We start from the raw sequence: 24,589 nt of genomic DNA on the forward strand, positions 1-24,589 counted from the left end.
TTTTGCTATGAAGGGACTTCTCACCTATGGTAATTTGTTAATCGTTTTTCATATATCCTCAGAGAGGGGGGCTGGTCTCCCATAGTTCCCCTTAACCCCCAAGAGGATGGATACGTCCAGGGAAACTGCTAACAGAGGGCGGAGAGCAGGTCCCTCATCTCCTGTGAAGTGGTTAATAGCCTTTCCGGGAGCCCAGTCCTGACCTCATTGCTGTGATGTCTCTAATTAGCCTGTAATGGTGGGAGGGACTGCTGCTTTGACCACAGAGGAAACCGCAAACTAACTTTTAGCATTTAGAAACAAGAAGGAGGTGGTTTTACAGAGAGGAGGTCTGAGGCCCTGGGGCTCTTCATGATTATCATTACTTTATAAATGCTAGTTTAGTATTTAAGGCCTATCTGGTAGAAAAATGGAGGTTAACTTCTACATACATATGACAGTCTTACTTCCCTCACTTTTTTTTTTTTTAACCTAAACAACACTCTACCCACCATCTTCCTTTCCAGCTCTTACTCAAACTTAGTTTCTGCAACGCTGTTGGTCACATCTGTCTGTAACCAAAGCTGCCACATGGAGCCTTTCTAAGTGTGGAGTAAAATCTGAGTATTACCCCAAAACACTTAAAAGTAACTGGAATCTTCACTACATTATTGAGAAAATGATGAAGGCAGATAATTATCATAATGCAAAGAGAATTTCTAAACATTCTCTTTTTCTCCACCCCCTCAATACAGCAGTTCCTCCCCAGTCTCTCTTTTCCCCCTAGTCATGCCTTTAAATAGTTATTCTCAGGACTTCCCTGGTGGTCCAATTGTTAAGACTTTGCTTTCCAGTGCAGTGGGTGAGGGTTTGATCCCTGGTTGGGGAGTTAAGATCCCACATATCTCTTGGCCAAAAAATGAAAACATAAAACAGAAACAATATTGTAATGAATTAAAAAAAATAAAGGCTTTAAAAAAACCAATATTTATTAAAAAAAAATTAAAAAAAGAAATGAAGACTTTCCTGGTGGCACGGTGGGTGAGAATCTGCCTCCAGTGTAGGAGACATGGGTTTGATCCCTGGTCTGGGAGATTCCCACATGCCTCAGAACAACCAAGCCCATGTGCCACAACTGCTGAGCCCATGCTCTAGAACTAGCGATGCTTGTTCTCTAGCCCATGCAATTACTGTCTGTGTGCCCTAGAGCCATGTTCCACCACAAGAGAAGCAACCACAACGAGCAGTCTGAGCAGTACAATGAAGAGCCCCCTCACTCCTCTGCAGCAGGCAACTAGAGAAAGAGGCCCCACATGCAGCAACAGAGACTCAGTACAGCCAAAAACAAAACCCAAAAATCTATTCTCTGCTCTCTCTAAAACAAATCTGGTCAGGCTTGGAGGTTCTTCTCCCGTGGCCTCTGCTATGCACATCATGGCACCCCACTTCAGCACTCTTGCCTGGAAAATCCCAAGGATGGAGGAGCCTGGTGGGCTGCCGTCTATGGGGTCTCACAGAGTCGGACACGACTGAAGCGACTTAGCAGCAGCAGCAGTAGCAGCATGCACATAAAAAAAGCCCAGAACTCTTTCAAGTGGGGTAGAGAATAAGGCTCTGAATATTTATATGTTAATATTTTCCTGTCTCATAGTTTATACTCTGCTCTTCCATTTTAGTAGTGCTTTCTTGTAAGATGGTTTCATTTCCACAATGGATGTATTGGTAGAGAGTGTGCTTAGACAGGTATCAGGTAACTTGAAAGCAAAATCAGGCTTGGAGAGCCGAATAAATCAAGTGGCGACTGAATTCAAGACATTGAAAACAAAAGCCCGTAGCAGACAACAGGAGGCAGTAGGCTGTTTCCAAAAGCATTTCGACAGCTCCCTCTGGCCTATGAGTCCTTTTTCCTGTTGGTCTGTTCTCTATTTCTCTTCTTCCTCTTTCTTTCTGTTTTACTCTCCCAAGCTGTCGACAATAGTGTCGTCCATAGACACTACCAAGCATGGAATTTTTGCTAACTTCTAGCATGAAGAAAATAAGAAATGGAAAAGGAAAATCTTCAGGGCAGGGAAAACGAGTCCAGACTTATACTTATTTTCATAGAGATGGAAAGGAAAACCCACTCTGAACTCCTGAAAACTGCGAGTTAACACTTCTAGCCAAAGAGAAATGTGAAAATGAAGCCTTCACAGCACTGAAGACAGAGAAGTCTGCCTCTCATGCTTCTAATTGGCAATGAGGTCCTGTCCCCCACGGGAGATGGTGTGGGTTGATGATGGTGAGAAGAGAGAACTCCCTCACAATAAAAAGACACACAGGGAGATTTTATTTGAAAAATAGAACTGTAACTGACATGATCAATTTCTTGGTACAGGAAGGATCAAGCTACTTAGAAAGTGTCTGTGCGGAGGGTGGGGATGGAGTGTCTGGCTAAACGTTGCCCCAGGCACATCTGGGGTCAATCATCCCCTGGTCTGGATGACCCGTCCCCCTCCCCAGTTTGCATGCTGGTATTTTCCTGTCTGGTGGGCATCTAGCAGCTGTCTGAATATCACTGGCTATTGATTGACTGATTAATTAACCATATTCAGTGTGTCATTTCAGGGAGCTTGGGGAAAAGAAACGAGTGTTGCAGGGAGATCTAAAAGCAAAGACTGGCAGTTCTGACAGAACCATAGAATCTGTTTCCCCGTGCACTTAGAAATTACTGCTTCTGGAGCTATCAGCACCGTCGTCATGCCTCCAGAGAGTTTTCTGTGTGGTTGAGCCGAATGGGCGTAACCCCGTTTCCCCAGGATACGCTGGTCAAGTTCACTTCTTGCCCTGCCACCTCCCCCACCCCACCCCCATCCCCACCATGTCGGTGACAAAGACATGACAGACCAGGCTCTGTCTCAGCCTTCCCACCCCCAGCATCCAGGAAGATGGCACCTCCCAAGGACAACAGCTTTTGTCAGAGACTGCCTGCCCTGGAGAACACACACTGCACCAACGCATGATGCCTATGCCCGAAAACCTTTCCTCATTAACACTTCCTCCCCAAGGAAGTCACTGGGATCATTGTGTCATGTAAGCCATTTGCAGCCCAGGTGAGTAAGGCGTTTTGGCTCCTGTTTATGTGGAAGTCTTTGTCATAAAGCTGGCTTGACAACAGTGAGATTTCCCAGTGAGGTTGTTTCCAGTTCCATTATGTCACTCATCTTTGTAGCAAAAACGTGTTGCGTGCCTATTTCGTGCATACGTGCTGGGTGCTGAGACTAAAAAGAGATGAACACCACCAGTTTCCACTCCTCAGCAGCTCAGGGTCTAGACACAAATGCAGATTATTGCAATAGGAGTCCAGACCACTGGATCTAATGGCAGCTCTTCCAGGACTGTGGATGAGAATGGAGGGCAAACCCTCCAGGCAGAAGGATGCTCTTTCTCTTTCCCCCAGTCAGCTGGTCTTCTTGTTAGTTAATCTGGTCACTCTTAACCTTATTTTCCCATTTTGTATTTTTGCTCTCAACTCTTTCCTTGCCCTTTCCCCTTTCTAATAGTCAACGCATTTCTTGGTTTAATCTCAGACTTGATCCCATATGCTTCCAGTCCCTGCCCGGCCCCGGCCCCCATGGCCCTGAGAGCCGACTTTGGTCATGTGCCCACTGGACTCCTTGCCCCCAGGTTCCCTCTTCAGTCCTTCTGCCATCCTGCCTGCATGGTCAGGTTCCTAACATATCAGATCATATCACTCTTTGTTTAGAGACAATGTCTGTCTCTTTTTAGCTTTTGGTGTGACTAGGCGTTCACACCATCTGTAGACGCTTGGTGGAGCAGGGGTAGTGATGGCGACCCCTGACCCAGGAAGAAATGGAATGGAAGGAGGGGACTCAACCACCAGCTCAGATGGGCAAAGGCAGGGCTCTGGTGGTGATGGCACATGGGAACCACAGACTCCCGGTTCGCATAACCGCCTCCAGCCACTGGTCTGGAACTCTGGGTGAGGCCTGAGCGTCAGATTTACAGAGCTCCCCTGGGTGATTCTGATGAACAGTGAACATCGCAAACTTCTGTGCTGCTGGGAAACCCAGCAGGCTCTGTGCTGCGGGTTGGATTACGTGCTTTGAAAAAGGACATTCCTATCAGCTCCACCTCACAGGGAACACAGTCTTCATGTTCCTGTTGGTCTTTTGGTTCAAGGTCCCAAACAAAACAGTGACTGCTTGGCTCTGGAAGCCATCATAGCTCTAATCTTGGCTCTGCTCCTCTGTAAGCTCTACCCACTGAGCTAATTTGCCAAAAGCCCGTCTGTTTCAGAGAAAATACAGGTTGTAAAACTCAACCAATTCCTCATCCTAGATGCATATATTCTGGTTTCTATTGGGATTTAATCAACAAAATTTTAGTTGTCTGCTCACAATAGCATAGGAGTATGGTATATTTTATGAAGCATGTCTCAAACCAAATGCAATCTTTGTTTGCTCCAGGCCTGCTTTGAAAAACATCTTCATATTCTGAGTTTATGATAGTTCAGTACTTTTAGAAAGTATGTAGATTTGCTTTTAATTCACTACACATTCCTTTTTGTTTTGAAGGGGGGAAGTCTATTGATCTTACAAGATCATAAAAATATCGGTTTGTTTCAGGGTTCAGTGTGTGTCTGTGTGTGTTTGGAGGTGGGGGGATGACTTTGTTTTGTTTTTTTATTGGCATTTTAATTCATTTCTTACTAGAAAACACACATTTCTTTTGGTGGTAACCACAACACAGAAAGTGAAAATGTTAGTCGTTCAGTCATGTCCAACTCTCTGTGACCCCACAAACTGTAGCTCACCAGGCTCCTCTGTCCATGGAATTCTCCAGGCAAGAATACTGGAGGGGGTTGCCATTCCCTTCATCAGGGGATCTTCCTGACTCAGGATCGAACCTGGGTCTTGTGCAGTGTGGGCAGATTCTTTACTGAGTCACCAGGGAAGCCCCAGTCACAACACAGCACCTGCACAAAATTACTCCATGGCCACAAAAATTTAAAATGTGTCGGAAGCCTCCTCTTTTCTGTAGGGAAGGTAGATAAGCTGAGACTTTTTTGTTTTGTTACCTAAGTCTCTGCTACTGGCCTCCGGCTAGTCCAAACAGCCGCATCATTCAAATCAGGGCTGGCCAGGCCTTGGGCGAAGCTGCCTGTGTGGAAGCGTTTTTTGCTTTTTACCCTGATATCCTCCATGGTTTATTGTGTGCTGTCCTCCACATGACACAAGCCTAAAAAGACCATTTGTCTGCACCATCTCATCTCTGCTTGTCTTGCTCCTTAATGCAAGTCTTTAATTCTGTTTCAGTCACCCTGTCCTTTCCTACAATTTCTTCACCAATTTTCCCCACTTAATAATTATAAAGAAAAACATTAGCAATGACACTTCCCCCTCCCCTTTGCTCTTTTCTCTTCATAAATATCCTTGGCTGCAAGACATCCAGTACAGCACATTCATCCATTTTTAATCTGTCTCTTCTTGCGGTTACTGTGTTCCAGGGACTGAAGGACCCTGAACAATGGTCTCCAAAACCTTGGGCTGAGCCTTTCTTCTCATAGCAGAGAAGGTGCTGAGGGCATAATGGAGTGTGATCAAATAAAGATCTGTTGTCTGAAACCCTCCCTTTCAAGGTGAATATGGATTTTCATCACATGAAACCCCGAGCTAGGGAGCCAGAGTTTTTCATGCCTGAATATTATTAGCAAATGGGAAAATCATTTGGAGAGACAGCAGACTGAAAAACTGATTCCTCGTAGGAGCTCTGTCCCTGAGACAGCCCAGAGGGCCCTGGGGACGGACACTCACAGAACGATGACAGGGCAGCTCCAGTGCTGGTTCAGAGCAAGGGCGCGCAGAAAACACCTTAGGAGGGGCTCTGGCTCGCTGCAGTGTCTTCAGGGGTCTGTTGACAGCCGACTTTGGCTTTGCAGTGTACACTCTCTTTGGAGGACCTCACCCACCCTTTCTGCCTTTCCCTAGCTGTACCTCTTGACACCTCCCACTGTTGTATTGGGTTGGCCAAAAAGTTCAGTCTGGTTTTTCTGTGCTGGATTACAGAGAAACCCAAAGGAACTTTTTGACCACCCCCAGTATCCCCAACCAGCTCTCTCCTTCAGCTCCAGAATCACTTATACAACATCCTTCTGCAATCTCCAGGCATGTCCAAAACAGAATTCACTTTCTGAATGCCCTTAGTCTGTCACCCAAACATGCTCTTCTTCTGAGTGATCCCCTCAGATAAATGACACTATCACCTACTATATTCATAGACCAGAAACCCCAGAGTTCTCTGGGGTTTCTTTTGTCCATTATTTTGCCCAACACTTTGGCCATGAAGACTCCTGATTGGATCTCAGACACACCTCCAGAGTCAGTCTGGACCAGCTCCATTCTAGTTCATTCACTTGCCGCCTCTCACCTGGACACAAGTACCTCCCGGCTGAGCCTGTGGATGCCTCCACTACTGTGGGATCTGTCTGTCTTCTCCACTACTGTGGGATCTTTCTGTCTTCTCCACTACTGTGGGATCCATTGTTCCACAGCACATGTCTTTTAAGGCCACAGATAAGAAACTTCCACAGGCTCTTCGAAGTCTGCCAGAGAAGGTCCAAACTTCTCTTCTTGGCATCTCAGACCCTTCCCAATCTGGCTCAAACCTACCTTGCTAGCCTTAGCTTCCCTCAAAAAATGGCACTCTGGGCTTTCTAACATTTGAATTTTTATGGTGTCTCTACTTTGTGCCTAGCACCCTACTAGGCACCCCAGATTCAGAGGGGAGGAGGGCACAGGTCCTGGAAGCACTCAAGACTCAAAGGAGTAAATAGACAAGAATAGAGATTGTGGCAAAGCACACCGGGAGAGAAAGGAGAACATTCTGTAGACTTCACAGAGGGAGCTTTAACTGCCCCTGAGAGGCTTATAGATGGTTTCTGGGGAGTTGTAACCAAAAGTGGGGTCTGTCTGCTTGCAGCTCCAAAGCTAATAAAGAGGCAAGTTGGTGGAAAAGAATGTTTGCTTTGTTTTGGATTCAGGCAACTGAGGGTGGGGATGGAGGGTGGACACCTGTCCAAAGGCTGACTCTCCCCACTGAAACTGGGGGCAAGAGCTTTTATAGACAGAAGGAAGTGGCTCCATGCAGAAATGGCACAGTCAGCTCTGAAAGTCATCTTGAAATTGTTCATGCAGTGGTCTGACCAACATCCTCTTGATTGCTTTACCTACAGTTAATCTTCAGTACCAGGGTAAGTTTGTTCCCATTTTCTTGAGGCCAGTTCTGGAAATTGTGGCTGCTTATGTCATGGCTTCAGTCTGGTCCTCATGTAGTTAACTTCTTCCACCTGATGGGGGTTTCAGTATCTACAGAACTCAAATATTCAGTATGTACAGAGCTCAAATATTATCAGAATATTATCCACAGCCCTTGAGAAGGAGCTAAAGGTGCTTGACTTTGCTTACTGACTAAACTATTATTGTTTTGCCCTGTTTGACTGTCTTCCTTTGCTCTTATATTTTCTTACTTCTCTGATGAAACTTATTCTTTGGTTAAAGTTTTTCCACAGACAAAAGGCAGGTGGAGGACATGGCTGGGAAAGGACCATAGGATCCTGCTCCATTTCAGAGTTAGCTATCAACTGAGAATCTGAAAGACAAGTGCAGAGGGAACAGCATGTGCAAAGGCACAGAATTAAGAGATGGCAAAGCGTGTTCTTGAACCATGAGTAAGTCCACATGGCTGGAGCAGATGCAGCCCAGAGGAGTGTAGCGGGAAAGGCGGCTGCAGAGGCCGGCAGTGGTGAGAGTGAAGAATTGTGCCTGCCAGGTGATGTCTGTACTACCATTTTTATTCTCATTCACAAGGAACATGTGCCATCTGTATTAGTTTCCTAGGCCAAAAATTGCCACAAGCTGGGTGGTTGACAATAGAAACCTAGTCTTTCACAATTTGGAGGTGGGAAATAAAAAATGAAGATGTCATCATCTTATTGGTTCCTATTAGAAAGTCTGGGGAGTAATCTGATCCGTGCCTCTCTCCTAACTTGTACTGGTTGCTGGCCATCACCTGCATTCTTTGGCTTGCATCAATATAGATACATTATTCCAACCTCTGCTTAGGTCTTCACATAGATTTTTCCTCTGGGTCAGTGTCAGGGTCCAAATTTTCCTCTTCTTATATGGATGTCAGTCATTGGATTCGAGCTCCACCCTAATCCAGTATAACCTCATCTCACCTTGAGTACTTCCTCAAAGACCCTATCATCCTATTTCTAAATAAAGTCATTTTCCCAGTTAAAGGGAGTTAGGACTTGAACTTATCTTTTTAGGAGACACAGTTCAATCCATGACACCATCTTTGACCTCAACCACATGAACGAGTTAACCAAGTGTGTTAATTTGCTTCAGCAGGGAAGCAGGTATTCTGAGGTCTTGCTCTGTGCTGGGCGCTATACCAACAGCCTATCTGTGTACTTGGGGCACTCAGTGGGGTGATTCCTATTATCCAGGTTTGTCACGGAAAGCCCTGTCTCAACTGAGAGCCACCCAAACCATACAATTGACAGGAAATGGGCCAATCCTGTCAAAGTTTTTATTTTACTTAAAAAAATAATTTATCTATTTTTGGCTGTGCTGAGTCTTTGCAGCTGTGCGTGGGCTTTCTCTAGTTGCAGAGTGGGGACCACTCTCTAGTTGCAGTGCTTGGGTTTCTTACAGAGCACTGACTCTGGGCCCAGTTACTCTTCAGCAATTGTTGCATGAGGGACACTTGTGAATATTCCTAAACCAGGGGTTGCAACTGTGCCCCCTGCATATACAGACAGACTGTCATTAACTGTACCACAGGGAAGTCCTTCGTTTTCCTTTCTAAATTTTTACTTTCTTTTTTAGCCATGCCATGAGGCTTGTGGTATCTTAGTTCCCCAGCCAGAGATCGAACCCTGGCAGTGAGGGAGCAGAGTCCTAACCATTGAAATCACAAGTGAAGTGAAGTCAAAGTCACTCAGTCGTGTCCAAATGTTTGCAACCCCATGGACTATACAGTCCATGGAATTCTCCAGGCCAGAATACTGGAGTAAGTAGCCTTTCCCTTCTCCAGGGGATCTTACCAACCCAGGGATCAAACCCAGGTCTCCCTCATTGTGGGCAAATTCTTTACCAGCTGAGCCACAGGGAAGCCCAAGAACACTGGAGTGGGTAGCCTATCCCTTCTCCAGTGGATCTTCCTGGCCAAGGAATCGAACTGGGGTCTCCTGCATTGCAGGTGGATTCTTTACCAACTGAGCTATCAGAGAAGCCTGAAACCACCAGGGAATTTTTTTTTTTCTTCTTAATTTTAAATCAAAATTAGGGAAACCACTAGGGAATTCCCTAGTTTTAAACAAAATTTTAAAAAATTATTATTTTATTAATTTTTTGAATGAACGTTTTTTAAGTGACTTTAGTAATCCCACCAACATTTAATCGTCTACTACAAATAGAGTGATCATGACTCCTAGTGCTCAAGACAGTTCGGGTTTATGTTGTTTTTCCAACTCTCCCATCAAGTTAGCCCTACTCCCACCGCCAGTGTTTCCTGGGTTAAATGATAAATTTTAAGGTCACCCTAATCATCAGAGGGCTATTGTGCTGGGTGCTGGAGGCACAAAGTGGAAACGGGGGATGGGGGTGGGTGGGAAGGGGGCCTGCCCTTGAGGGACTCACAGTCCGTTGCATGAGGGAAGTGAAGAGGCATTCATACCACGGTAGGATCTGTGCTTGGACTTGGATGGGACAGGAGGCCAGGGTAATGCACAGGGGTTTGAATGGAAAGCGCCTGTTAATTCACTGGAAATCAGTCAGATGAACAACCAGTTCACCTTAGACTGGCATAGGAATAACTTCTGATGGATCTAGGATGGCTGGTTGGATGAAAGCTCTCTGTTAACTGTGCTTAAGGGATTCTCTCTCTGTCTGTGTCTGTCTCTCTCCCTCTGTCTCAAGCATCTGGCCAAAGGCAAGGTATCCTATCGAGTCCATCCTCACTGTGACCTTTGCCAAACCCTGTAGGCATCCTTTCCTGAAGGAGGGAGCAGAGGGCTGTCATTTTTTGTAATCACCAGATTTCAGAAACAGTCTAGAAAAAAAAAATAATATCCTTCCCTTTCAACTCAGGGCAGACAGAAGAGTGAGCCCAAGTGCAAGGTGATCCTACCTTCACTTTGTAACCCTTTGGAATTTGATCTCCACCCTGGAGGGAGTTACTCAGGAGGATAAGAGTATTTCCATGGAAAAGTGTCTCCTTTATTCCTTAGGTATCTAACCTGCTGACTAGGATAAGTCCTCTTGTAAGAAAGAGGTTTTTTAAAATTCTGTCAAAGGACACTACCAAGAGTGCAGACCCATGATTTTAGAGCTGTTTCATGGTCCTGCCTCACACTGCACATTCCAGGAACTTCTTCGGATGGTAACTCAGAAAAGGAGATTATTTTTCTCCAGGGGCCTGAGCTGTTTCGAAAGACTAGTGATGTAAATGGTGGGGTTGTAGAGAGAGAACCAAAGGCTGAAGACTGACTTCGGCAGCAACCTGGGAAGAGCCATACAAGTCCAATGTCTCCTAGATGATGCTGACACAGATTTTACTTATGTATTCATTTTCCTCAAAGCAACTTGATGTGATGAATTGGTACCTGACTTTCTAGTGTTAGTCACTCAGTCCTGTCTGACTTTGTGATCCCATGGACTTTAGCCTGCCGAGATCCTCTGTCCATGGGATTCTCCTTAACCCCATAGGAAATCCCCTTGATCTCATGGGAATCTCCTTAATCTGTCCATGGGATTCTCCTTAATCCCATAGGAATCTCCTTAATCTGTCCATGGTGGTAGTCGTTTAGTCACTAAGTCATGTCTGACTCTTGAGACTGCACGGACTGTAGCTTGCCAGGCTCCTCTGTCCATGGGATTCTCCAGGCAAGAATACTGGAGAGGGTTGCCATTTCCTTCTCCAGGGGATCTTTCTGATCCAGGAATCAAACCTGGGTCTCCTGCATTGCAGGCAGATTCTTTACCAACTGAGCTATGAGGGAAGCCCACTAATTAATCCCAAGGACAGAGGACGTTTGTGGGCTATAGTCCGTGGGGTCGCAAAGAGTTGGACATGACTAAGTGACTAACAGTTTCGCTTTCCTCTATATGCGAGGGGAAACTGAAGCACCTAACTTGTTCATGGAGCCTGGGCTGCTGTGAGTTTGCAGGCTGGCTTGCTCTAGCTGCCGCCTGGAGCATCCTAGTGTGTGGTCCGTAGAACGCTCCTCTGCTCCTGTCTGCCGGGACCGACTTGCTGCCTGGTCAGGGCTGAGTCCCAGCGGTGCCAGCAGATATGAAGACCTGCCTCTTCCCAGGGCCTGCCCTTGCAGAGAGACACCCGCTACAACCGTGGAGCACACACCGACACTTGTTCTCCTGCTTTGACGTAAATCCCAGGAATATAGCCAACGTCAGGCTGCAGAAACTTCAGAGACGGGGATTTGGGGGAAACTTTCAGATTTTAGAGAGATCATTCTTTGCTGTGATGAGTCTTGCTAGAAAGATGACTCTGACTGTCATCTTTCTAGCAAGACTCATCACAGCAAAGAAAACAGAGAACAAGGATATTAAACAAAGTGCTATTCTCAGCCGTGATTTCTCCATGTAGGTGCTGCTTCTTGCTGGTCAGTCCCCAGAATGTTCCTGCTGATGGATAGCCTGCTTTGAAACAGGTGTGGTCCTCTGGCCTAGCTTACAGGAAAGAGTGTTAGACTGTGAAGAGGATTGATTCCATCCATTTATCTGTTGATCAATTGATCCATCAGTCCATTCATCCACCCATCCACCCATTCACCCAGTTATTCATTCATTGTTGAAACTCTTAAGCATCTACTGTGCACCAAGGAAGGCTATGACCTGGCTCCCAATCATGGCTGCTAGGTGGACAGAACTCAACTCCTTCATCTCCTAGAACAGGCAGGAAAAGCCCTGATAGGGAAATTAAACAAAGAGTCTTGTTTAGGCTTCAGAGACAAAGCAGAGTGAGTCCCTGACCTTGCTTCTAACCTGCCTGGACACTGCCCTGACTGTGAGTGCCCTGACTCCCTGCTGTGAGTGCAAGACTTTCAGCACCATAGATAAAACAGGGGATAAATCCTGAAATTGTTGAGCCCCTGGAGGGGGTCTGGCCAACCAAGCCCCAGGTTTAACAACATTCCCAGTTTCCATGACAAAACAAACAGCATTAGCATGAAACCAGAGGTGCAATTTGCTCACAGGTTGATGATGATATCAGTTTGTGGGATTATAAGTGGGAACCCAGAACTGCAATTTTTGAAGTCTCACCCATGGAGCTGATGCACTGCCTGGGACTTTTTCCCAGTTGGGACTCCAGATGTGCTGCGTCATGAGACTTCCCAGTCCTGTTTGAGCCTGGATGTTGGTCAAAAACCCAATTTGGTGATGTATCCTCTGCTGTTTCTATTTCTTTTTTCTTTTAATGTTAGGATATTGAAAGTACTGTAGGTAATTCTCTAATTAATATTGGTATTATTTATTTGTATATAATGAGTGGCTTATTTTGTTAACAAATCCTTTGAACCTGGGATGAAAGTGAAAACTTTGGGCAAAACAAGTGCATGAAGCATGGTTGAGAAGCATCCATACACAGGAGTTGCTTCTTGGGAATCACATTGTCCAAGAAGGACCACATTTTTCACTGATATTCAGTTATAGCCCAGTATTGTGTAGCTAAGTGGACTTTATTATTCTATTCTGGGTATGGTGGTGGTGGTTTAGTCTGCAAGTCATGTCTAAATCTTGCAACCCCATGGACTATAGCCTGCCAGGCTCCTCTGTCCATAGGATTCTCCAGGCAAGAATACTGGAATGGGTTGCCATTTCCTTCTTTAGGGGATCTTCCTGACCCAGGGATCGAACCCTGGTCTCCTGGGTTGCAGGCAGATTCTTTACCAACTGAGCTGTGAGGGGAGGGAGATGGTAAACCCTGAAGTCAATGACTTATCCAAAGAAATGGGAGGTCTAGGGAGTAGAACCCCCAGGCTAGAGGCACACTTGCCTTGGAGTCTGGGGTGGCCACTGGGCTGGTTTGGAGTGAAGTGGAGGTGAGCGTGCATCACACCTCTGTGTCGTGGCCATATGACATTCGGCATCTGTTCCTCCACCATCCCTTCTCCTCGTGGACTGGAATACGATGTGGCCATGACGCAGCTTCCATCTTGCATCTGGCACTAACACAGGGATGACAGAGACACAACATGGGAGAGCCTAGGTCCCTAAATGAATGGAAACCCCACAGGCCCCACCCTAGTTCATGCCTTCAGCATCTCTACACCAGAAGTGGAAGAGTCCTATAACATTTCTCCCTTCCTCATTGCAATGGTAGCAGCGTGACCTAAAACCCAGCTCATTCACCCATTCCAAAGCCTCTAGGGGTTTTCCCATTTCTTAAAATGTGAAGTTGAAATCCTTTGTGTGCTTAGTCACCTAATCATGTCTGACTCTTTGCAACCCCAACAACTAGCTCACCAGGGTGCTCTGTCCATGGGGATTCTCCAGGCAAGAATACTGGAATGGGTTGCCATGCCCTCCTCCAGGGAATCTTCCCAACCCAGGGATCGAACCCAGGTCTCCCAAATTGTAGGTGGATTCTTTACCATCTGAGCCACCAGGAATCCCCTGCCTGACACTGAAAGCTCCCCACTCTGACTTGGTCCCTCTAGACATTGCCAACATGACCTCCATGGCTCCCTTCAATTTGCCCTACCCTCTAGTCAAGCTCAAGTACCACTCATCTATCCATTCACTTGTTGGTTCATTCCTTTGACATTGGGGAAAAGCCTCATCTTCTCAAATTATCCAATAGCCCCTAAAAAGGCCCCCTGCTTCCACTTTTGTCCCTGTTGTGTATTTTCACCTCAGCAACCAGAGAAATCCTGTTTAAAACTTATCAGACTATGTCAGTCCTCTGCTCAAAACCATCCAACATCGGGTTGCCAGATTTAACCAATAAAAATAAAGGATAACCAATCAAATTCCAGTTTTAAATAAACTATAAATACTTGAAAATATAACTCATGCAATATTTGGAATATACTTACACTAGAAAAAAAAATCATTGTCCACCTGAAATTCAAATTTTCTGTGTGCCCTATATTTTATCTTGGAGTCCTATACCAATGATTTCCCTTTTCACTCAGAGTTAAAAACCAAGTCCTTGTATGATCTGATGCCTGTGTCTCTCTGATCTCATCATTCATCACCCTCTGGCTGCCTCCTCTTTCCTGCTCACTGTTTTCTTGGGCTCCTTGAACACTAAGCACATTCCTACCTCAGGGCCTCTGCACCTGTTGTTCCCTCTGCTTGGAATTCTCTCCCCTCCCAGAGAGTCACGGTGTCTCCCTCCCTCACGTCTAGTGGTGGTGGCGATAGAGACGGTGGTTTGGTCACTAAGCGGTGTCTGACTCTCTGTGATCCCGTGGACTGTAGCCTTCCAGGCTCCTCTGTCCATGGGATTTCCTAGGCAAGAACACTGGAGGCGGTTGCCATTTCCTTCTCTACTGGCTTCCAGTAGCTCTGTTCAAATGCTATCTTTTCAGTGAGGCCTCTTGCTGATTCTGTCTGAATTGCTACTCACTACATGCTGTCAGGCGCTCTCCTTGTTTAGCACATTATTTTTTCTCTAGAGCGTTTATCATTTCCTGACAGACTGTCTATTTATTTGCTTATTTACTCATTGTCAATCTTTCTCCTAATTGGGATCTAAGTTCCATCAGAGCAGGTACTTGGTCTGTTCTACTCAGTACAGTGGTCTCAGTGCCTGGAATTAGGCCTACAAGAGGCAGTAAGCAGGGAAACACTGATGAATGGACCAAAAGAAAAATCAATAGACAAATAATTACATGATACAACTTTGCAGAGTGATAAGTGCTACAGAGACAAACGAAGTAGGACAAGAGAAGAGGATGATGGACAGGGCTATCTTATGTGGGGTGGTCTGCTCTGAGAATAGACCTGAATGAAGTCTTAAAAAAAATTGTTTGATTGATGTTATCGACTATAGTCACCATGTTTGATTTTTTTAAAAATATGGACCATTTTTAAAGTCTTTATTGAATTTGAATTTGTTACAATATTGCTTCTGCTTTACGTTTTGGTTTTTTTGGCTGTGAGGCATGTGGCATCTTAGCTCTCTGACCAGGGATCGAACCTGCACCTCCTGCATTGAATGGCAAAGTCAACCTCTGGACTGCCAGGGAAATCTCCAGTCACCATGTTTAATTAGACCCTAAGTTAAAGTGAATGTGTTAGTCGCCCAGTTGTGTTCCACTGTTTGCGACCCCATGGACTATATAGCCTGCCAGGCTCCTCTGTCCATAGAATTCTCCAAGCAAGAATAATGGAGTGGATTGCCATTTCCTTCTCCAGGGGATCTTTCAAACTGAGGGATCAAACTCACGTCTCTTGTGTCCCCTGCATTGGCAGGCAGATCTTTTACTATCTGAGCCACCGAGGAAGCCCATTCCATTAGACCCTAAGTGAATGAAATTTTGGTGAAATCCCCTTCCACATTCAACCTTCCTTTTGTTCTTTCCTGTACCTGAAATCACTTCCTTGGGTAGAAGTCCCATCTCAAATGCATAGAAAGCTTGGTTGTTAAACCTTGTCCTGTGTAGACATAGATAAAACAAGACATTTCCCTCCATTCTGGTCTATATAATCAGCAAAGAGAACAAAGAGTAAGATTTTTTAACATTTATTTTGTATTAAGGTATAGCCAATTAACAAACAATGTTGTGATAGCCTCAGGTGAACAGTGAAGGGACTCAGTCATGCATACACATGTATCCATTCTTCCCCACCACCGCATTCTCCCCCAAACTCCCCTACCATCCGGGTGGCCGCATAACCTTGAGTAGAGTTCCATGTGCTATACAGTAGGCCCTTGTTGGTTATCCATTCTAAATAAAGCAGTGTGTACATGCCCATCCCAAACTCCCTAACTATCCCTTTCCCCGATCCTTCCCGCAGCACCCATAAGCTCTGAGTAAATTGGTGGGAGTGGTGATGAGGTTTATTTTTCAGACCTGAGCTTGGCAGTAGCTGCTGATTGAATCCCACTGACACTTGCTGACAACTGCTGACCATGTCAGCCTCCTCCGGTGCCACATCTCTTCTTCCTGACAACATGCGATTCAGCGTGGAATGTCTTTGAGGCTTCACTCTGCACTGGGGGCCACAGACAAGAGCTTAGACCAGGAAGTGAAAATAAAAGTCACGTTTGGTGAGAGTCACGCTCTGGGAGTCGAAGGATTTCTTATCTTATACATTTAAAACCAACGAACTCTCTACTCGAAATAAGGACCATCTGGATGATTCTGTTTTGAAGCTTAAAAAAAAAAGTTAAGCTTTAATCTTCTTAGTGTCTTCAAACATCAGGTCTTCTTTTTCAAACTCTACTGGGGGATAAAGTTCTTTATCTACATCTGTGTTGCTCTCTGAGAGGCTCTGTCCCTAGAATCACACACAGACGGTTCAGTGACTTACCTCAGACTTGCTTTAGGGACTTCAGAGAAACACGATGTTGAACTCCTTTTCAGGCACTGAAACCTTCATAAAACCCCAGGATTAGTGACTTGATTGGGAGGGGGATTCTATCTCACAGTAAACTCACTTTTGCCTTCTCAGTCTCCTCAGGATTTGTCAGATGCACTTTGCATATTTCAACGATAAAACAGTGGTGTGAAAAACTTTCTCAGAGCTTCAAATATTGCAGAAACTGAACAGCTTTGCTCTGAATGAGAAAACCCAATAATACAAATTTTCATTGCATTTCATTTTCTCTTTGGCTGTTCTCGGAATTTATATTGGCCATTTAATTTTACTGTTATGGTTTTATAAGGATATTATCTCTCTGTACAATAGTGTTGATTTTTTAAATTGTAAATTGTATGAAAGCTTTTGAGTCTAAATTCTAAACGCTAAGTATTATCATTATTTTGTTTTGCTTGTGAGTTTTGAAAGTCATGCTTTTTTTCAGATTTGTATCTAAAGTCTTATAAGTAAACCAGAAATGCTGGAATTTTCCTCCATCTCACTATATAACTATGGTAAGTTACTTTTCTAATGATTTATGAAATAGCATTTATTAAGCAACGAATATTTCTGTTTTTGTTTGGAGTACTATTCAAATTCATTTAAGGATATATGTGACCAGTGACCAAACATTAGCCAATGCTCACAATCAAGATGAAATAAATTTACTTTTTTTCACATTTATGTCCTCAAAGCTTGGTTGGTCAAAATTTCTTCCTGATCAGAGATATGAATACATCATGAGAAGAGTTGATGAGGCCAAATTCATAAACTATAATGAAACACTTCTGAAAAATGAGGTAACTTTCATGTATTAAATGCCAGTATTGGAGACAGATGTAGGAGTAATTATTATTTATTAAGTCTTTAATTCATTATAGGTAGAATATCAAATGCTTCACATGGATTGTCTCATTTACTCCCCACAGCAGCCCTCTAAGTTGGATTCCAGGATCACCCCTATTATACAGGTGAGGAAACTGAGACTTAGAAAGTGAGTGTCATATAACAGGCAAGAAGTGGAATTAAAATTTGAACTCCAGAGCCTCAGAGTTCAACCAAAGTGCCATCAAGTCAATCAGCTTTGGAACTCGTAGTGTAAGCAGCAATACAATTCACAATTTAAACAAAGATTTTTTTTTTTTTCTTGGAAAGAACTGTGGTCAAGCTCCTGCCTCTGGGTAGAATAATACACTCTATGTTTCTCTAGGACTTAAGCTTACAGAGCCTTTACCAGCATCAGTGTTCAGCTAGTCTAGTGAATACTCAGCACTGTACACCATCCTGTCCCAACATAACTGACATTTGCAATTCAAATTATGCTTAATGCAAAAAAAAAAAATCCATAAAAGTGGCAAAGTCCTCAAGAAGTGGTAGTTCTTCAAGGCACTGACTCATGAAGAACTGAGATGATCAATGTCGTAATTCAGTAACGCTCCACCAGAGCTAACTTGTCAAGAGAGAACTAACACAAAGAAAATATACACAAGACAGAATCTGTGAACAATAAGAGTATGTGAAGAACTAGAAGAGTTAGGAGAATAAGTGTGTGGTTGTAGTTGAGGGCTTTGTAAGACGTCTTGGTAACTCCTATAAATAATGTCCCTCAGAATTCTTTTCAGACTGTAGGTACTCAATAAACACTCTATCCAGTAGTCATGTATGGATGTGAGAGCTGGACCATAAAGAAAGCTGAGCAACGAAGAATTGATGCTTCTGAACTGTGGTGTTGGAGAAGACTCTTAAGAGTCCCTTGGACTGCAAGAAGATCAAACCAGTCAATCAGTCCTGAGTATTCATTGGAACGACTTATGCTGAAGCTGAAGCTCTAATACTTTGGCCACCTGATGTGAAGAACTGACTCATTAGAAAAGACCCTGATGGTGAATAAGATTGAAGGCAGGAGGAGAAGGGGACGACAGAGGATGAGATGGTTGGATGGCATCACCAACTTGATGGACATGAGTTGGAGCAAGCTCTGGGAGTTGGTGATGGACAGGGAAGCCTGGCATGCTGCAGTCCATGGGGTCGCAAAGAGTCGGACATGCCTGAACGACCGAACTGACTGACTGCATGGGAGAAAGCCCTCTGATCTCATAGGAGGCCCAGCATTCCACTCAGCAGATATACTCTTGTCACAATATTCAGTTCACTCACTCAGTCATCATAGTATTAACAACTTCAAAGGACACATACAAGTTATTAAGAAGAAAAGAAAAAACTTCTAAACATGTTAAAATAAGGATAGTTTTGTTGATCCTCAGCTCCAGAGAAATGAAGGGCTTGAGGGGAAAATGACCTCTGCAAATAAAGAAAAATAGAGTTATCACCATAATTATAAAGCCTTGTCAAGGAGACATGACTCCCTTAAAGTAGGAGAAAATGATTTCAAGACTGGAGATGCCCATGTGGGTTATCAGCGAAGTTTCACAGTTGGCAAGATCATTACAAGGGATTTTATGGATCTTAAGTGAATGAAAGACACTAATAAGAGATAAGTAGACCAGAACTTCCCCAAAGGGCGAGATTAATGCTATAAGATAAAATCAATAGGCAAATTAGATATGTCATTCTCAAATGTCCTACTGTAAAACAAAGGTTTCCCACTAATAAAATGATCGAAATATTTTCCCAACATGAAGAAAAATAAGTTGTAGAACATAGTTTCCTCAATTTAACGTTCCCTTCCCCTCTTTCATCAAATTCTTTGTTAAAACTTCTATTCTTGCTATACAGAGAATTGATATGAATTAAATGTGACTGGAAAATCTTTGGAAAATATTCATTATTAATTGAATGGTTTGATTTTTTTTTAAAAAAAATTCTAGGATGAGGTCTAGGCTACAGATTAAAAAAATTATTTATTTTAATTGGAGGCTCATTACTTTACAATATTGTGGTGTTTTTTGCCATACATCAACATGAATTGGCTACGGGTACACATGTATACCCCCATCCTGAATGCCCCTCCCCCTCCCTCCCCACCCTATGCCTCTGGGTTGTCCAGGAGCACTGGCTTTGAGTGCCCTGCTTCATGCATCGAACTTGTACTGGTCATCTGTTTTACATATGGTAATATACATATTTCAATGCTATTCTTTTAAATCATCCCCAAAGCTCTCTCTGGACCATGAGTAATCATTGTACTGCTGGAAATGATAACCCTAAAACGAAACAGCTTATTCTTTAAGTTGTTGCTAATTAAAAACTAACAAACAAGCAATGAACAGTGGGTTTCCCACGTTGGTGAGGACATGTCCCAGACCCTCTGATCCTCACGTTGCACTCTATTGTACTGACCGACCGTTTCTCTCATCAGCGATCCTGGCAGAAGTTGGAAGAGCCTTGGTTTGACACAAAGAGCTAGGAGTTGTCTCCATGACTGATCTTTGCTTTCAGTCCATGTGACAAATATTTTGCTTTCCTCACCAGGCATGTGAAACATACGAGTGAGCTGTACTTTCCGTTTTAGGTACCCGATTTCATGTACCAACAAACGTCAAGGTCTGATCTGTTTCAGCTGTGATCTGCTTTTCCTCTGACTTCAGGAGCAGAGAGCATCTTGTGTTGTCTCTGGTATAAGCCCACTGCAGAGATGCCTACCTCCTGTGCACATGAATTTTTGCTTCTGGAGACAGACGTGTAAACTGACTGTGGAGTCTAACCCAGAAGAGGGTGGGAGAGAGACATACGCCGTCTCTTAGAGGAGACCTGAAGGACTTGATTATTCCTGAATAGAGGGAAGGGGAATCATATAAGTCCAGAGAACAGAATGGCTGCCTTGGGTAGCAGAGCTAAATCAACGTGACTGTGATCAAGGAGAGGCAGGCTGGGCAGGTAGCTCAGTGTTGAGAGATGCAGATGCAGATATAGACAGGCACCAAGTCACTGGTATTGTGCATCCTCCTCAAAGGAGCATGAGATTTATATTTTTCCTAAAAGTTATGGGTAACTTTGGAAGGATTTTGAGCACAGGAGCAGTGTGATTTCAGAAAGAGCCCTTTGGCTGTGGTATGAGAACAACTTGAGGGTGCGTAAGGGTGAGGAGGGGTTGGAGGGAAGGGGAGAGTCAGACAAAAGTGGAAGGAGGGAGAACATTACAAACAAACAAAAATGATCTTTGTTTCTAGACCTGAAGTTGAAGAAAGAGAAGACCCTGGATTCAAGAGATATGAAGGATGTGGCATGTCCAGGACTTGGTGTGTGATAAGAGGTGATTGTGAAAGATAAGAAGGGTCATGCTTGAGTTGTGAGATTCTGTTGGGTACAGAGGGATATTTGGTTCACTGAAATTTCAAATATCAAAGTAGTAGGAGGAATTCTGGGAGAAAGATGAATTTTCTTCTGGTTATAGGAAATTTGAAGTGCCTGTGGGCGATCCGGGCAGTAAGGAGTTGTATAGATGGGTTTGATGCTCTGAGAACAAACTTAAGGGTCGAGATTTTAGAACTGGAAGGAGGCAAAAGACATCAAATGGGGTGAACATGTGAAAAGGATAAAAGATTAATTTACCATACCAACAAAAACATCTTCCTATACATTAATGATGAAAGGCTGGAAAATGCAATGAGAATGTCGGTACTGTTAAAATAGCAACAGGACATGAAATCCTTGGCTATTGATATAATTCAGGACAAAGGAATTTATTTGAAGACTCTATAAAACTATAATGGAGACAATAAACATAGACTTGAATAAGTAGGGAGCTATACCATACTATTTATTTAAAATCGTAAAAGTAGTGAAAATGACAAAACTCCCGAGGTTCATACATGGATTTAGTGCAATGCCTATTAAAATCACAGCAAGATACTTTATGGAAATTTACAAAATGATGCTAACATACTTTTTGAAATAATCAGTGCATGAGAATGCATCTATGGATTAATATATAGAAAGAATTTACATAGCACTTTAGATTTACAAGATGTTTTCACATCATTTTATCATTTAATTCTTGCAACAACTATAATGAGGTATGTTTATTATTCCCGTTTTAGGGTGACCACACCTGGGGTAGTCCTGTGCTATGGTCTAAATGCCCCTCCATCACTTAATATTTTTCCTAGATGTCTTGATTTTTAAAGAGAGTATTATTGTTAATAGTTGCATTAAAATAATCTAGGGTAGGTTGGTACCATCTCCATGGAGAAACTTCTTACCTCTGTCATGGTTTTATCTAGTAATGGATAAGGAGCATATAGGGAAAAGAATTCTCCCCTAATATGTGCTAAATCTGAAAGATGAACATGATAATACTTTTCCCTTTTCCTAACCCATGCTTGTTGCAAAGTTACTAACAACTCCCTTTTAAGGGCAGCATCCTGGACGAGAACATACTCACCAGTAAAACAAAGTGCATCATTTCCATTAAGAGCCATTTCTCTCTAGTTTGATGGAAGAGGTATTCAGTGTTGCTAATGGCTCTGACCAGCAACTTGGTGTGCCAACTGGCTGCTCATATGAGCCAGTTGCATGAAACCATCAGGCTCCCAGTTGGAGATGTCAGTGGGGGAACTTGGAAAATTATAGGCTATGTATAACAGGAGAAATATGTTCAAGATATGGGTGCAGAGCTGTCCTTCCATAGGGCTTGTAGACTATTCTGAATATCTCTTTAACAGTAGCTTGTTATTTAGTATGTGGAATAAAAATGCATTATTATTATTTTTTTTTTTTACTTTTACAATTATTTACTTACATTTTTATTGTGGAAAGATATATATAACATAAATTTACCATTTTAACCACTTTTAAGTGTATAGTTCAGCATCACGGAGTATATTCACATTATACTGTAATCACCTTCACCATCCATCTTTGGAACATTTTTCATGAACCTTTGCACCCAATTAAACGTTAACTCTTCATCCCTTTTTCCCCTCAGCCCCTGGCAACCATGATTCTGCTTTTTGTCTCTATGAATTTGACTATTCTAGAGACCTCACATAAGTGAAACCATACAATATTTGTCCTCTTGTGATTGACTTATTTCACTGGGATTCCCTGATGATTCAGTAGTAAAGAACCCACCTGCCAATGGAGGAAGTGCTAGAGACTCAGATTTGATCCCTGGGTCAGGAAGCTTCTCTGGAGAAGGGATAGGCAACCCACTCCAGTATTCTTGCCTGGAGAATCCCATGGACAGAGGATCCTGGCGGGCTACAGTCCATGGGGTTGCAGAATTGGACATAACTGAGTGACTAATGCACCATTTTACTTATCATAACGTTAAGTTTACTCCGTGTCATGCTGTCAGAATTTCCTTCCTTTTTAAGGCTGAATAATATTCCATTGCCTGTATATATCACTTTATTCTTCCTTGAGGTTTCTTGTTTATTTTGCAATGAACTCTTGTTAGCAATGAGTTTAAAAGTTCATGTTTTATGAAATACTAAATATTGAATTTTATTTCTCAAAAAAGTTGGTGATAATGTATAATTTGTACAAATAAATGCTGAAATTTAGAATTCACTACAGGAGACTGTAACAACGTCACCACCACATGAAAACCAGGAGATAAAAGTCTACCGAAGAAGCATTAACATTTACTTCAAAACTTAGTTATTATTTTAAGAAGTCTGTCCCCCCAAATAATGATTTAATGTGTACAGTTGCAAAAAGTGCATTACATATCATTTTGTGAACCATGACTTTTCACTTAGATCAAATTACTATTCTAATTTCATTTATTTTTCATTTTAAGTTTTTGCATATTTTTTAAAAAAGCTGAGTGGCAGACTTTTTTCCCTACAGAGATGATTATATCACTACATTCCACCCAACATGCTCTGTTAAAACTGTAATGTAGACTCTCCTCCATCACGGATAGGGTTTTATGTTTCCTCCCATTGATCCTCCTCTTTCTCACCACCTATCCTTAGCCATCATATTATAAGTAGGTGTAGATCCACGTCCAAGTCACATGATGAGGCCACAAGTAGGGGTTCCAGGCAACAGCCTGAGAAACCCTCACCTGGTAGTCAGCATCATGTGAATGAAAGCCTTCAGATGATTGCTGTCTTCATCTTCCAGACACCTTTCCTGACACTGAGTGGTACACGGACAAGCCACCCTACCAAGTCCTGCCCAAATTGAAGCTTTGTAAGCAAGGGAGAAGGCAATGGCACCCCACTCCAGTACAGAAAATCCCATGGACGGAGGAGCCTGGTAGGCTGCAGCCCATGGGGTTGCTAAGAGTCGGACACGACTGAGTGACTTCACTTTGACGTTTCACTTTCATGCATTGGAGAAGGAAATGGCAACCCACTCCAGTGTTCTTGCCTGGAGAATCCCAGGGACGGGGGAGCCTGGTGGGCTGCCGTCTATGGGGTCGCACAGAGTCGGACACGACTGAAGCAACTTAGCAGCAGCAGCAGCAGCAAGCAAGGTAAATGTTGTCACTGTTTTAAGCTCTAAATTCTGGAGCAATTTGTTGCTGAGTCAAGGGAATCAGAACAAGATGTTAATGTATTGGTCCCATTATAGAAAAAAAAAAAAAACTTCACAAACTGTTAAGTAATGTCTGTTTCAGTGTCATCAGATGCTTCAAATTAGAATATAAGGAGTCCTGAATTTATATTTTGGTAACTTCTGAACAGAGTCCAGCTTTCCATGTATCTTTTGCTTTGAAGGTAAATGGACTCATATCTTGGTCCTGAGTTCTAAGACTTGAATCTTTGCCTTGTTCATCCAGTACCAGCTTTGACAGGTCCTCTAGAAGTGAGGCCTTGGTTCCTTCATTATAATACTACAGGCAGTTACCATTTATTAAACACCTTAAAGTCTCACGTAGTACACTACTTATTTTAGTCCTTATGGCAGCCCTGCAATAATAATGTATTACTAACCCTACTTTATAGATAAGAAAATAAGGCTCAGATAGGCTAAGAGCTTGCTCCAGATCACATTGAAGTGAAATGTTAGTCGCTCAGTTGTGTCTGACTCTTTCTAACCACATGGACTGTAGCCTGCCAGACTCCTCTGTCCAG

General features: G+C 43.3%; 1 long non-coding RNA gene across 1 annotated transcript in view; it reads left to right on the plus strand.

Annotated features, from left to right (window-relative positions):
- LOC129619976 (uncharacterized) overlaps window positions 1–20,212 on the plus strand; it is a 29,497-nt gene extending 9,285 nt beyond the window's left edge. The window contains exons 2-4 of the long non-coding RNA XR_008698330.1: window positions 2,893–3,068; window positions 17,044–17,113; window positions 20,147–20,212. This is a non-coding gene — a long non-coding RNA (uncharacterized LOC129619976). The remainder of the gene's footprint in view (window positions 1–2,892; window positions 3,069–17,043; window positions 17,114–20,146) is intronic.
- The last annotated feature ends 4,377 nt before the right edge of the window (window positions 20,213–24,589 follow it).

Source organism: Bubalus kerabau, chromosome 9 (assembly GCF_029407905.1).
Source record: "Bubalus kerabau isolate K-KA32 ecotype Philippines breed swamp buffalo chromosome 9, PCC_UOA_SB_1v2, whole genome shotgun sequence".
In the NCBI taxonomy this organism is placed as follows: domain Eukaryota; kingdom Metazoa; phylum Chordata; class Mammalia; order Artiodactyla; family Bovidae; genus Bubalus; species Bubalus kerabau.